Consider the following 15,863-nt stretch of genomic DNA (forward strand, 5'->3'; position numbering starts at 1 on the left):
GGGGAGCATGTCAGTCGGAACAGGGACAGCAAGGGGTTAGGTAGTGTCTGGGTGCAGGTGGCTCCCAGACTAGGCCAGATTCCCCACAGGTCCCAGCTAGGCCCCACTCACCTCAGCTTGTGGGTGCTGCATGGAAAGCCCATAGGTAGAGACTCTTCCACAATGTAAGGTCAGTCATCCGTGCCCCTTCTGTCACGCTCTCAACCTACACAGAATCACGATCGGGTGTCCTGCCTCGCAGACCAGCCATTGCCAGTGTACCTTCAAGGGGCGCGCGCGCAGATCTCACAGCAGATCTCACTCGGCACTAAATGCCGTTCCCGCTGGTCCCGCCTCCAGGCTTCGCTCGCGTGGTGACGTCATCGTCGCTCAGCGCACACCCGCTATGCGTGGCACTCGTGCACGAGTGCATAGTCTCCTCCATTCCGCTGTGTAAATGGATTCACCTGCCTTGTCTAGGGAGTATGCTTCCGCCTCATTGGTCTGTTCTTCCTATATACAGTATGCTCAGCCTGCCCTCTGGCACATTGGCTGTGCATAACCTTGTTTATGTGCACTGTGTTCACTGCAGTCCTGCCTCCTGTCTGAGCCTTGCCTGTCTTGTCCTGTGTTGCCTGACCTTGCTTGTTCTTTGGATTCCGCACTTCTCCTCTCCTGACCCGGCGTACCAACGATGATCCGTACCTCTCCGCTCCTGACCCTGGCTTACCCATGACAATCCACACCTCTCCAGGTGGGTTGGCATTTATCAAATCCCCACCTCGGCCTCGCGGTCACACCTTGTTTGTGGTGAGAGCATCGTTACAGTATGCTCAGGCCAGCAAACATGGACCCCGCTGAGGTGGGGCGAGTTTGAGCATGCATGCCCGCATGTTTTTGAAGATAGAGAAATATTTAGAGCAGAACGACGCATGGACCTATTACAAGAGAATCTACTGTCGCTCACGGTCTGGGCGCAAGCCCCTCCTCCTGCTCCTGCCCCTTCGGGTCCTTCTGCCACCACGTCTACTCTTATGCCTATGATAATGACATTCGAACCCCGACTTCACCCACCCAAACGTTACGCGGGAGATCCCCACGGATGCCAAGGGTTTCTTAATCAATGCTTTATTCAGTTCGAAATTATGCCTTTTCGTTTTCCTTCTCAAAGATCCAGGATGGCGTATATCAGTTCGCTACTCACTGATGAGACACTGGCCTGGGCGTCCCCCATGTGGGAGCAAAGATCGGACGTTACTCAGGACATAGGACAATTCGCCTGGGAATTCCGCAGAGTCTTGGACACACCTGGTCACAAGGTAACTGCTTCTTCCTCTCTTTTCCACATTTCCCAGGGAAACCATCCTGTCACTAAATACGCTCTTGAGTTTCATACTATCACTGCTGAAACCGGATGGAATAACGAGTCCCTATCAGCTGCCTTCTGGCAAGGCCTCTCCGAGACATTAAAGGATGAACTCGCTGCACAAGTGCATCCTACCGATCTTGAGGAGCTGATCGCTATCTGCATCTGCGTTGATCAACGTGTACAGAAAAGGAGGTCCGAGAGATCCCGCCATCGCCTGCACACTCCAAGAGTGTCTTCTTCCCAGGTGAGCACACCGGAATCTTTTCACCCCGATATCCCTGAACCCATGCAACTAGGTGGTAATAAGTTGTCTGCCACGGAGAAATAACACTGACGCAACGCCGGACTCTGTCTGTACTGTGGAAATCCCGGTCATCTGGTACTTCATTGTCCCCACAAGTTGGGAAACGCCAGCTCCCAATGAAGTCCAGGGGAATCACATTGGGAACACTTTTTTTTTATCCCCTATCACAGAGTAACCCCCTACCAGGATTTTGCTTCCTTCTATGCTCACCAGCGAGGACTTCCACGTTTCTGCACTGGCCTTTGTGGATTCCGTGTCGCAAGAGATGCCCGGTGGGATTGGAAGCATTGATTGCCGACCTCTGCAACCAGCATTAACAGAGGAGATCCAATTGGATGCCATCCACACCCCTTCGGTGGACGTGATTCTAGGTCTCCCATAGCTGCAACTTCACAATCCATGCATCAATTGGTTTGGCAAGGATTCTGTCTTGTGGAGCCCCCTCTGCTCCAAGAACTGTACGGTATCCTCAAAAAGTATCTGTGGGGTCTCTACTCTCAAAGAAGTAAAGGTAAAATTGCCAGTGGTCTACTCTGAATTTCACAACGTATTTGATAAAGCCAGATCTGAGGTCTTACCCCTGCATCGTCCTTTCGATTGTCCAATTGATTTGCTTCCTGGCTCGGTACCTCCCAGGGGAACTTCTTATACACTTTTTCTCCCCGAGACTAAAGCTATGAAGGAGTATATCCATGAAAATTTACAAAGTGGTTTAATTCGTAAATCTTCTTCTCCAGCCTGTGCAGGTTTCTTTTTTGTGAAGAAAAAAGACGGATCACTACGACCCTGTATTGGCTACAGAAGCCTTAACAAGATCACCATTAAAAACCGCTATCCTTTACCATTGATTCCAGAATCAAGAAAGCCGCAACAACAGAAAACACTGCACTGCGCATGCGCGACTGTACTGCGCAAGGGCGAGCAATAACAAGATGGCGACACCCTGCAATGGGAGCAGCCGATGCCTCCGGCGATGCGCTCGCCTGCCACAACTCTCGGCACATCCCCCTGCTGCCACGGAGGTACATGGGGAAACGGGGATCCGGGGAAAGGGACCCTGCTACATACAGTACATGGAAAAAAAAAGAATAATCATGTGTCTGTCAAGTCAACAACCATAATTTTTTGGTAGTGCTTAATATTTTCATTTTATATTTTTGTATAAGATTCATGCGTTTCATATTTTTCCTTCGGGTCCTTGTTTCCAACCACATACGTTCATCATTTATTTTCACTGACACTGCATGCTGTAGGATTCCAGGAGAGTACACAGAAATACATCTTTGATTACATTTGGGGTTTTCACTGAGGCCACAGGGAAAGAGACATGTGGACAAGTTCTTTTGTTGTGCTGAGGCTGGAGAAGTAGATAATGAAATTGGAAGTTCTCAGGGCAGGGATTAGATCCATAGGGGTAGATCCACAGAGCTCAGTGAATGACACCAGTAAGTGCTCATTAAGTGCTAATGGGGATCTTGAAGAGTAGTTAGTGATTAATGCGCTCCAGTGCTGGATCCATATGATTCATGTAATACAAATAAATTCACAGACTGGGGCTAGTGAGGTTTAGTGAAGATGCAAAATCCTCTGTGGGGCCAATTAATCCCTGAAGATGAGGCTGTAAGTGTAGCCCCTATGTATAACTCATGGGGATGGTCCCTTGAATGGATTGTCAAAAGTACTCACATATTGCCCCAATCGTAATGTCCTGGGTGGCATGCAGCCGCGTGGAAATGCTGGTAGCGTAGAGAAGAGAAGCGAACTAGTGCACAGCCAAAAGAGTGGGTCACCAAAGTATAATTCTTTATTGATCCATAAAAGCAGGCGGAGGTAGGTACACTCCTACGCGTTTCGTGTACCAAAGTACAACCTTGATAAAGTGTACTGTGGTACATGAAACGCGTAGGAGGGTACCTACCTCCGCTTGCTTTTATGGATCAATAAAGAATTATACTTCAACCACACATTGGTGACCCACTCTTTTGGCTGTGCGCCAGTTCGCCTCTCTTCTCTAATGGGGCTCTTCAAAGCTCAGTAACGATGCATTAAGTGCTGTTTTCAGCAGTAACAAGCCCTTGCGTTACTATAACAGGCCTTTGTGCTAATGATATACAAAAGAGATGTTCTCTCTAACAACGCATATCCCCAAAGCTCCATTATAGGTACGCAGGGATTTAACGTAACGTTAGCAAAAGGTGGCAGTACTCACATCCAGACCCTGAAATAGGTCTTCTACAGGCTGTGAATAAGTGTAAGACCAGTTTTAGTATGATTTAACTATCATATTGTTATTTACAGGGTTCGTTCCCTCTCCTTTTTAACTTTAATTGAACAACTATTCAGTGTCTGCATGGAAGTAACACATCTTTCAAGCCAACGCAAGGCAATGCTAAATTCACATGGCGTTAAGAGTCTGCTAATGAGATCACTAACGGCCATTGGTTTTGCATACATTTAGCTCTGTGGATACCCGTTAAACTCAGGGAAGCTACCAGACGTCGTCTATTTAAGTAACATCAGTGCATGTGAATTCCAGATCTCTCGTTTCCCATCAAAGGGCCTTATTCAATACGTCTTCCCAATGCTGCAGGTAGGGTTGCCAGGTGGCTTGTCCAAAAATACTGGATACAATGGCGAAAGGTGCGACGTGCGCGAGAATCGTTGGTGGGGAAGAATGTTATTTATAAAGGACCTGACTGTTACGTAATTTTTTCTAAATTTCACTCCAAGTATTCACCAATTTCCACCAAATTATATGCTGTTTCATAAAAAGTCTGGGGAGTAGTCTAGGGAGCGAGTGCCCTTCCGTGGATTTTTTTAGGAAATAGAATATGAAATAGTGCAAATTGATGCAAATTGGTGCATGCTTGGAGTGAAATTTAGAACAAATTACGTAATAGTCAGATCATTTATAAATAACTGACCTGCAGCCATACTGTATATAGCGAGCAATACTGATCTTACTGCTCCTCCTACAAATTCCAAGATTGTTGCACCCCTCCTCATCCTCTCTCTCCCCTTATCCTCTCACCCTCCCACCCCCCTCATCCTCTCACCCCTCCCCTCATCCTCTCACCCCCTCGCTTCATCCTCTCTCCCTTCATCCTTTCACCCCCCTCCCTTCATCCTCTCATCCCCCTTCCCTTCATCCTCTATCATCTCCCCTCCCTTCATCCTCTCTCACCACCCTTCATCCTCTCACCCCCCCTCCCTGTCATTATAACCCCCACAGGACAGCCCGAGAAAAAACACATACACAAACACACACCAGGACAGAACAGACACAGGCAGGACACAGAACACACACTGGACACAGTTTCACCTCTCTCTACTCCATGCTTTTCATTCGCTCTTTGGCCCCACCCCCAGGCTCCTGCCACCTGCTCCTGAATGGTTGTATTACACAGCAGCAGCCAATCAGGATAGAGGAAGCTGCCCAGCCCCCTAGCAGCAGCAGTCCTGCTCCCTCCCTTCTCAGGGGAAATCCCACGATTGGTTACTGTGACACAAGTGGTGTGGTCAAGGGATTGTCAGAGGGCCTTTGAGGACATAAAAAGGTGTCTATCAGAGGGTCCCATCCTTAGAAGCTCAGACTTCAACAGCCCTTTTATAGTGCAAACAGATGCATCAGAGATAGGGCTAGGGGCAGTGTTGTCACAACAGTTTGAGGGAGTTGAACACCCTATCCTTTTCCTGAGTAGGAAATTGTTACCGAGGGAAAAAAACTACTCAGTGATTGAGAAAGAGTGCCTCGCAGTAAAGTGGGCAATAGAGGCATTGAGGCATTACCTGGCAGGAGTCCATTTTACTTTGGTGACGGACAATGCTCCACTGAAGTGGTTAAATAGTATGAAGGATTCCAATGCTAGATTGACTATGTGGTATATGGCCCTCCAACCCTTCTCATTTGAGATTCAGCACAGGCCGGGAAAAGAGAACGCAAATGCTGACTTCTTTTCTAGAGAAGTGTGGATGGTCGGGCTTTAGCCATGCGTAGCCCCAGCCACACACTAACAGGGGAGGAAGGTGACAGGGTAAATAAAAGCCACCAGCTATATGCCTGGAAAACCTATGTCTAGTCTGCAGTGCAGCACTAACTAGGTTAACTTCAGCTGGGAATCTCAGGACAATTAGTTGGATCCCAGCTGCCTAATCAAGGTGTGTGAAAACCCCAGGCTTTAGACACATGAGGCTGGCTGTTGATGAGAGAGAGGAGTAAGCTGCTGAAGAGATTACTGATACAAGGTCTATTAGCAAAGTAGATGAATTGTGAACTGTCTGTCCCCTGCATAGAAAAAGGGTAGCTACCTTATTTATAGACTGTCTGCTAAATAGAAACTGTTTTGTTTGCTGATTTTCTTTTGTTTGCTGATGAAAAGCTATTTTTGTTTTTGTGTGCTGTATATCTTTTAAGGCTAAATAAATAAGCCTTGTCAAGAAAACCACGTGTGTAGTTGCATATACCCTGCACATACATGTCCGGTATTATCTCTCATTTTTTACAGGACAGAGTAGCCAAAGACTAGGCTGTCTGAGTCAATACTGGACACCTGGCAACCCTAGCTGGGGAGTATTGCTGGTTGGAGTTTTCACATGCTGACATGTAGCAGTGCTTTATAAAAGGTCACATCTCTCATACTCTCATAATGGCTTTTATTTGGGGGGGATGGGGGGCGCTAATGTCAGCTTTCAAATGGCCTTTAAAAAGCAACACTGCACAACTCCACTCTAGAGCAGTTATGTTTTGCATCCTGCCCCACTCTCATACACCATCTTTTTGGTTCATTGGGAGATTTTTCAGTTCCTTAGTTGCATAAGCCTAAAAAGGACTATCCCGGGGATGGATTCAAATGGGGACCAGACGCTGAAAGGAAAACCAAAGAGAGCAAAACAAACTAATCATTTTAACAACACCCAATTCTTTTTCATCTAATTCTGAGTAGATAGCGCTATCATGGCACTCTCATAGCGCTCTCAACACCTCTGTGATGGTGACTGATCACAGTGCAAAAGTAGACAGTTAATGGAAATATCACTTTAAACAAAACTTTTACAGTTCCCACCTTTGTTTACAGATGCACAAAAAAACATACTTCCCAGATGCATCATAAAACAAAGTAACGCTGATGTAAATACAGGCCTATATACTTTATTTGCTTCAACATGCACCTGATACATTCTCCTCATGTTTCAGACACACGAAGAATATAGTGTGAATTGGAGTAGCGCACAGCTGACATGCATGAATTCCCGGTCACTTGACAAAACATTAACTATGCTTTCTCATTCATAATAATAATAATAGTCGTATTTCTAATTCCACAGCATTGACACTGTATGCAGCCTGGTAGGATAGGATTTTTGCATGCACATTTGTTGAGTTTATAATCTCTATAATATAAAGGGGGAGAGAGTGACCTTCCCAAAGTCCCAAGCAGCGCTGACACTGGGATTCCGGAATCGGATATTGGGCTGCGGTCGTCTCACCGCGAGCAAGTCTCGGCGACACTTGGGACCCTTCGTCACCACCGCTCCACTGCTGGACACTCAGCCGCCGCCCGTTTTGCCAATAGGGTAAGTTCATGTAAGGGGTTTCAGCGAATAGGGGATTAAGTATAGGATTTTTAGGGTAGGGGATTAGGGTAAAGGGTTAAGGTTTTAGGGTAAAGGGATAGCGTTAGTATTAGGGGTTAAGATTAGGGGGATAAAGGGTAAGGTTAGGGGCTTACCTTGGCAGCGAAGCGGCCGACAGTGAGATGTCCCTGCGGCGAAGCGAGTGGTGGCTAAACGGCCGCGACCAAATGTCCTTGACGGCTGGAATTTTTGCTGGGTTTAGAGGCAGTGACGTTACCACTAAACTAATATTTTGAATAACCAGGGAAAGTGAGGCACTAGCCACCAGTAACATATATTGCATTCTTTCAACAGTTAATTATGCTGGAGTCAAACATGAGTTCCCTGCTTGAAGTGCTCCGTGTCTTACAATATTGCCATATATGTATTATATTTGTATACGCCGTTTATTTAGTAAATTCGCGCTAGGATAATTTAATTGCATCAGATCACTTCTAAATCCCTATTGTAAGTTTGTACTACTTGTAAAATTAAATATATATGAAGTTTACTGTATTTCAATCCTTAACACCAATTGTGCTTTACAACCTTGTTATTTTCCATTGGAAAAAAAAACTATCCAGTTTTTATAATGCATTTGAAAGATTAAATGGTTTTTTATCAAGTTAACTATTTCTTTGTAATTTTAAGGCAGTTTAAGGGGCAGTCATAATTAGCTCATAAATGGGCATTTTGTTTAAAAAAAAAAACACGTCCTAATTCTTTAACCACTGTACACGTTTATTCTACAAGCTCAGTGCAGTAACTTTTGTTAGACACAAGTACTGCACCGACACACTTTATTCGAGCAAATACCCGGTATGTACCTGGCAGATACCTGGAATGCGCCGCTCCTCACCTCTGACAAGCCCCGTTGCATTTGCCTTCCCAGCCTGGGTTCATGCCTGGCTGATGGGCGGCTGATCTGTTAAATGATAATGATTAGGATTTAATAGGCTGCAATGCTTCGCGTGTCTACCAGATGGCATAAATTCATGAATTGTATTGCAGTTTATATATATATACTGTGCAGTATTGCAGCCAGAGGGAATAAAATGCTTTAATTCCTGCCTGGAAAATACCTCAATGCACTCGGGCAGAAAACAGTCACAAACCTCAATACGCCCGGGTATACCCGAATTCGTGGGACTAGCCAAGCTCGAATAAAGTGTGTCGCCAGTGTATTCCTGAGAATCACTTGCAGCATAACATAAATAACGTTATTAAACTCACACTGAGGTATTTCTGCAGCCTGCATTTACCTTACTGGTCCCTTGTAAATATCTGTTCTTGTGTTCATAGCTACAGTATGATAAACTGTCTGGACTGCACTTCAGAAACACAAACCATGTTTCTAGAACAGTGTATTTCAACCAGGGTTCCTAGTAACCCTTGATTTCCGTGGGCATCCCTAAAGGGTTCCCTGCAATTTTCAGGTAATTTGAAAATTGTACTAAATACAGAAGAATTTACAATGCATCTGATCTCAGACACACTATTAAAGACTGTTGGGGTTCCTTACAATGCATCGGATCTCAGACACGCTATTAAAGACTGTTGGGGTTCCTTACAATGTATCTGATCTCAGTCACACTATTAGAGAGGGTTGGGGTTCCTTACAATGCATCTGATCTCAGACGCGCTATTAGAGAGGGTTGGGGTTCCTTACAATGCATCTGATCTCAGACACGCTATTAAAGACTATTGGGGTTCCTTACAATGCGTCTGATCTCAGACGAACTATTAGAGAGGGTTGGGGTTCCTTACAATGCATCTGATCTCAGACACACTATTAGAAAGGGTTGGGGTTCCTTACAATGTATCTGATCTCAGACACACTATTAGAAAGGGTCAGGTTCTGTAGAATTTTCCAATATAATTATAGACTTCTTTAACCAAAAAAAGGTTGAAAACCACTGGTCTAAGGTAACTCCAACCTGGAGTCAAAGTGGTGTGCCTTATGTTGATGTTTGGCAGCTTTAAAAACACAAGAGTAGAGATGTTTTATAATCTTTTTTAAAGTGTAAATGTTCCCATGCATTGGATTGCTGTTATTATATTTACGTAATCTTGCTCTTAACACTACAAATGATCACTCAATGATACAAATGATTACTTTCAGTGTGTAGTTTCTTTTTAGAAAGCAAGAATGATGACACTATTATCCAATCAGCTAAAAAGGAGGACTGTAATTATCAGTGATAAAAGTGTAATTGTACTAGAGATTATGAAGTACCAATTTTGTATTTATTTTTTAAAACCCACTTTTTTTTTTACCATTAACCTTTATAAAACAATACTCACAGCTTTATTATAGAAACCCGGCTAATGTCTCCATACAAATGGTTTTCCACATTTTGTTTTTTATTATTGCGATATCTGGAACAAGCTGTTTCCAGTTGGCCGCTATCATTTCTCTAGTAACTGAAACTATATATATATATATATATATATATATATATATATATATATATATATATACAGTGCTCGACAAATAATGATAACAAGTCGCCCGTTGCGAGTGGATTTAGGCAGCTGGCGACCCGTGCTGCAGCTCAATGAATTCCCCTGCTCGTGCCAATTTTTTTTTTTTTTTTTAAATAAATAAATAAATAATCCCCCTCCCTGATTGGGTTAAAAAAAAAAGTTTAAAAAAATGGCGGCAAATCCTGTGGTCTGGTCCCGGCGCGCGTGCACAGGGCAAGCAGAGTGTCCTGCCATTTGCGCTGCCTGTTCCCCCCAGCAACCCAGAATCCCCCGCACCCTCCCCCCCTCTTCCCCCCGCTCCCCACGTGGGACGGAGGGGGAAGCCCAAAACAAGCGCCGCGCGCAATTTAGCCCCCTCCGCTCCCTCCCCCCTCCGCTCCCTACGTGGGACGGAGGGGGAAGCCCAAAGCAAGCCCCGCGCGCAACCCACGTGGAACGGAGGGGGAAGCGCCAACCCAGCTTCCCCCGTGCGCGCCTCCTGCGCATGATCTCCCCCTAATCATCTGCCCCCGATCCCATCTGGTGTTCGGGAGCGTGCTTCGGGGGGGGGGAGGGGCCTGCTGCCGTGCGGAGGGGCCTGCTGCCGTGCGGAGGGGCCTGCTGCCTTAAGGAGGGGCCTGCTGCCGTGCGGAGGGGCCTGCTGCCCTTAAGGAGGGGCCTGCTGCCGTGCGGAGGGGCCTGCTGCCTTAAGGAGGGACCTGCTGCCGTGCGGAGGGGCCTGCTGCCTTAAGGAGGGGCCTGCTGCCGTGCGGAGGGGCCTGCTGCCGCGTGCGACCCGGTGAGTGTGTGTGTGTGTGTGTGAGTGCCAGAGTGAGTGTCTGTGTCTGTCTGTGAGTGAGTGTCTGTGTGTGTGTGCCTGTGTGTGTGTGTGTGTGTGTGGTGTGTGTGTGTGTGTGTGTGTGTGTGTGTGTGTGTGTCAGAGCGAGTGTGTGTCTCTGAGTGTTCTGAGTGAGTGTGTCTCTGAGTGAGTGTGTCTCTGAGTGTGTCTCTGCATGAGTGTGCCTGTGTGTGTGTGTCTGTGTGTGTGTGTCTGAGTGAGTGTGTCTCTGAGTGAGTGTGTCTCTGAGTGAGTGTGTCTCTGCGTGTGTGTCTCTGAGTGAGTGTGTCTGAGTGTGCCTGTGTGTGTGTCTCTGAGTGTCTCTGCGTGAGTGTGTCTCTGCGTGAGTGTGTCTCTGCGTGAGTGTGTCTCTGCGTGAGTGTGTCTCTGCGTTGTGAGTGAGTGTGCCTGTGTGTGTGTGTGTCTGTGTGTGTGTGTGTGTGTGTGTGTGTGTGTGTGTGTGTCAGAGCGAGTGTGTGTCTCTGAGTGTTCTGAGTGAGTGTGTCTCTGAGTGAGTGTGTCTCTGAGTGAGTGTGTCTCTGCATGAGTGTCTCTGCGTGAGTGTGTGTGCCTGTGTGTGTGTGTGCCTGTGTGTGTGTGTCTGTGTGTGTGTGTGTGTGTGTGTGTGTGTGTGTGTCAGAGTGAGTGTGTGTCTCTGAGTGTTTGAGTGAGTGTGTCTCTGAGTGAGTGTGTCTCTGAGTGAGTGTTGTCTCTGAGTGAGTGTGTCTCTGAGTGAGTGTGTCTCTGAGTGAGTGTGTCTCTGCGTGTGTGTGTCTGAGTGTGCCTGTGTGTGTGCCTGAGTGAGTGTGTGTCTCTGCGTGAGTGTGTCTCTGCGTGAGTGTGTCTCTGCGTGAGTGTGTCTCTGCGTGAGTGTGTCTCTGCGTGAGTGTGTCTCTGCGTGTCTGTGTCTCTGCGTGTCTGTGTCTCTGCGTGTCTGTGTCTCTGCGTGTCTGTGTCTCTGCGTGTCTGTGTCTCTGCGTGTCTGTGAGTGTGTGTGTCAGTGAGTGTCACCCTCTCCCTGTGTCGCCCTCGCCTTCTCCCTGTGTCGCCCTCGCCTTCTCCCTGTGTCGCCCTCGCCCTCGCATTCTCGCCCTCGCACTCTCTCTGTCTTTGTCTCACATTCTCTCTCTGTCTCTCTTTTTCTGTGTGTCTCTCTTTTTCTGTGTGTCTCTCTTTTTCTGTGTGTCTCTCTTTTTCTGTGTGTCTCTCTTTTTCTGTGTGTCTCTCTTTTTCTGTGTGTCTCTTTTTCTGTGTGTCTCTCTTTTTCTGTGTGTCTCTTTTTCTGTGTGTCTCTTTTTCTGTGTGTCTCTTTTTCTGTGTGTCTCTCTTTTTCTGTGTGTCTCTCTTTTTCTGTGTGTCTCTCTTTTTCTGTGTGTCTCTCTTTTTCTGTGTGTCTCTCTTTTTCTGTGTCTCTCTCTCTCTGGCCGAGTCCATAGAAGGACAGGCCGCGCTGAGCCGTGCGGACGCTCCGTTGCTGAGCCCCTGCATCCTCAATGAGGATGCCTTGAGAGGGGGCTCACGTGAGCGTCCGCAGGCATGCTGAGGCGCTGGATTTTTCAGCCGACAGCAAAACTGTTTTTCAGAGCACTGTCGGCTGAAAACATCCAATCAGCGCGGAGCAGCGTCAACGTCACGGCGCCATGACGTTGACATCGGTGCGTCGCGGGGGATTGGCCCAGCGACGTCACTGCCCCGCCTCCGTCAGTCTCCCCCCGTCTCCCGATCGCGCCCGCTGGCTCGCCTGCATGGGCATGAAATCGCGCAGATTTCAGCAGGCGAGCCTCAGCGTCAGCCGCGGTTCCGAACTGCTCACCCCTCTATGGCCCCAGCCTTAGTCTCTCTCTCTCCGTCTCTCTGTCTCTCTCTATCCGTCTCTCTGTCTCTCTTTATCCGTCTCTATGTCTCTCTCTATCCGTCTCTCTCTCCCACCCTCTCTCTCTCTCCCACCCTCTCTCTCTCTCCCACCCTCTCTCTCTCTCCCACCCTCTCTCTCTCTCCCACCCTCTCTCTCTCTCTCTCTCTCCCACCCTCTCTCTCTCTCCCAACCTCTCTCTCTCTCTCTCTCTCTCTCCCACCCTCTCTCTCTCTCTCTCCCACCCTCTCTCTCTCTCTCTCCCACCCTCTCTCTCTCTCTCTCTCTCCCACCCTCTCGCTCTCTCTCTCTCTCTCTCTCTCTCTCCCACCCTCTCTCTCTCTCTCTCTCTCCCACCCTCTCTCTCTCTCTCTCTCTCCCACCCTCTCTCTCTCTCTCTCTCTCTCTCCCACCCTCTCTCTCTCTCTCTCTCTCCCACCCTCTCTCTCTCTCTCTCTCCCACCCTCTCTCTCTCTCTCTCTCCCACCCTCTCTCTCTCTCTCTCTCTCCCACCCTCTCTCTCTCTCTCTCTCTCTCTCTCTCTCTCTCTCTCTCTCTCTCTCTCTCTCTCTCTCTCTCTCTCTCTCTCTCTCTCTCTCTCTCTCTCTCCCACTCTCCCACTCTCTCTTTCTCTCTTTCTCTCTTTCTCTCTTTCTCTCTTTCTCTCTCTCTTTCTCTCTTTCTCTCTTTCTCTCTTTCTCTCTTTCTCTCTCTCTTTCTCTCTCTCTCTTTCTCTCTCTCTCTTTCTCTCTCTCTCTCTCTCCCCCACTCTCCCCACTCTCTCTCTCCCCCACTCTCTCTCTCTCCCCCACTCTCTCTCTCTCTCCCCCACACTCTCTCTCTCTCTCTCCCACACTCTCTCTCTCTCTCTCTCTCCCCCACACTCTCTCTCTCTCTCTCCCCCACACTCTCGCTCTCTCTCTCCCCCACACTCTCTCACACTCGGGATCTGGATATCTTATTTACCCTATATATCTTAACTGCTCTATACTACACTGAAATAACCTATACTGCTTACTTCCAGATCTGACTCAAGCTTCACACTGAAGACATCGGAACTCCCCCCCCCCCTAACCCAGAAGACAGGTAGGGAACACATCCCCTCCAATGTATAACATTGCCGGAATGAGGGTACCTGGACATTGAGGGACTGCGGATCAGGTAAGATCCCAGCGGGATTGCTGCTTTAAATATTCTGGCTTTTTTTTTCTAGATTCGACATTTATACACACACACACACACACACACACACACACACACACACACACACACACACACACACACACACACACACACACACACACACACACACACACACACACACACACACACACACACACACACACACCTAATTGTAGTATAATGTAATACAATAAATAAACTAATGTCAAAAACGAATGTTCTTACTAGGAATTTGTTTTTTTAAAAAATGAGGGACTGGGGGCGGGATTAGAGGCGGGATTAGAGGCGGGACTAGGTGGCGAGTAGATTTTTTGGTTCGGCGAGTAGATTTTGGGTGATTTGTCAAGCACTGTATATATATATATATATATAAAACAAAAAGCAGCAGCCAGCACTCCAAGCAACAAATGTAAAGTCAATGTGCATGCTCCATAGAAATCAATATAGAAACCCTGTCTTCCCATAAGAGAAGGCACAAAAGCAGCAACACTCAGATATAGCAAAAAGATTATATATATATGTGACTAATTTTCCTTCTGTTCTAGAGTCCTGGGATACCTGATCCCAATGGGTCAGGGGTTAGTCTGATTCCTAGCATTTTATTAATAATTGTGTATACTTGATTCCACAGATCTTTCCATACCCACCATACATGCAACATACAGTACTTTCTGTTTGACCAGAGTTTCTATAGCACAAGGGGAAGGTGTTGGGTACATTTTTTTCATCTTTTGCGGAATGTGATACCACTGGAATAGGAGTTTATACTGTTTTCCTTAGAAGATGTGTTTATTGAAACTTTTCTAATTGCTTCCCAGATTTCACCTCACTGCTCCCATCCCAGTGAATGTCATATTTCCTCCTCTCATTTTTTCCAATATAAAAGTTTATTTGTCTTCTCTAATAGTAGTAGAGACTGATATAGGGTCAATATTAATCCCTTTGTGCAAGGATCTGTTTTACAGATTAGTTTGAACTCAGTGTTGTTGGTATCTAGTCCTGCAGGGTGGTATCCCAAGATTAAATGTCTTATCTTGTTGAGATATCTAAACATCTCTTTTAAGGTGTCTCATAGTTTCAATACATGAGCTATTATTGGGTGTGTCTTAGTCTTTAATGGTCTGTGCTCTGGCAGCAGCTATAGTAAGGTGATGACAGTCTGGGGTTTGACCTCTTCATTTTCAATCTCTACCCACCCCACTTTGCTGGTGGGCAGTGCCACATTGCCAGCTGGCCTATTCTTGCCATTCTATAGTAGGCAGGAAATTTGACAGAGCCAGGCTCCTTTATATGTTGGTCTATATAAGGTTTATTTTTATTCTAGTTTTCTTGTTTGCCCATATAAAATGGGATATTTTTTTCTGTAGTTCTAGTTCTTTTAGTTTAAACAGATTAAGCAGGGATCTAAATTTAACCAGCCAAGATATTGAATATTTCGCTCAGCCTTCCATATCCCTGCTCAGGGTCCTCATAAGTGCTGTATAATTATATTTATAGAGGGAATAAATTGTTTTACTTATTTTTGACTCCTAGAGTAAATATTCCTTCTGTCAGGTTAGTTCGAAGTTTAATAACATTAATTTGGTTATTGGTTGTGGAATGTTTATTGCCAATGTTTCTGATTTGGCATTATTGATTTTAAAGCCAGAATATTGGCCAAATGAATTTAATTCTGCAAATAGATTTGGTAGGGAGATCAGTGGTTTGGTCAGTGATAGGAGTATGTTGTCTGCAAATAGACTTACTTTCTATTCTATTTTCCCTATTCTATGCCCCTTTATGTCTTGGTGTCTTCTAATCTTTATGGCCATGGTTCAATACACAGCGCAAATGGATTGGTGACAAGGGGCATCCCTGTCTTGTTCTGTTTTAAATTTGAATTACATCTGATATATGTCCTGAGTTATAAAATTGTGCTCATGGATTGCTGTATAGTGATGTATAGTGCTGTTATTGATCTCATAATTTTCAGCGTTTCCTTCATATAAATCCACTTCACTCTATCAAATGCTTTCTCAGAATCCAGGGTCAATATCATGAGAGGGATTTGGCTTGTTTGCGCTGTGTATTACATGGACCACCCTTCTTATAAATACATTCAACCTATCAGCTAAGATTTTTGTGAAGAGTTTTTTGTCCGTATTGATTAGCGAAATAGGTCTTTATATATTAAAGTTATGTTCATTTGGACATTTCTCTCAAGATTGTAGCATCATCTAGCAACATCTTTGTAGGGGAGGGGGCTAGTATCTCACATTTT

Source organism: Ascaphus truei, chromosome 3 (genome assembly GCF_040206685.1).
Source record: "Ascaphus truei isolate aAscTru1 chromosome 3, aAscTru1.hap1, whole genome shotgun sequence".
In the NCBI taxonomy this organism is placed as follows: domain Eukaryota; kingdom Metazoa; phylum Chordata; class Amphibia; order Anura; family Ascaphidae; genus Ascaphus; species Ascaphus truei.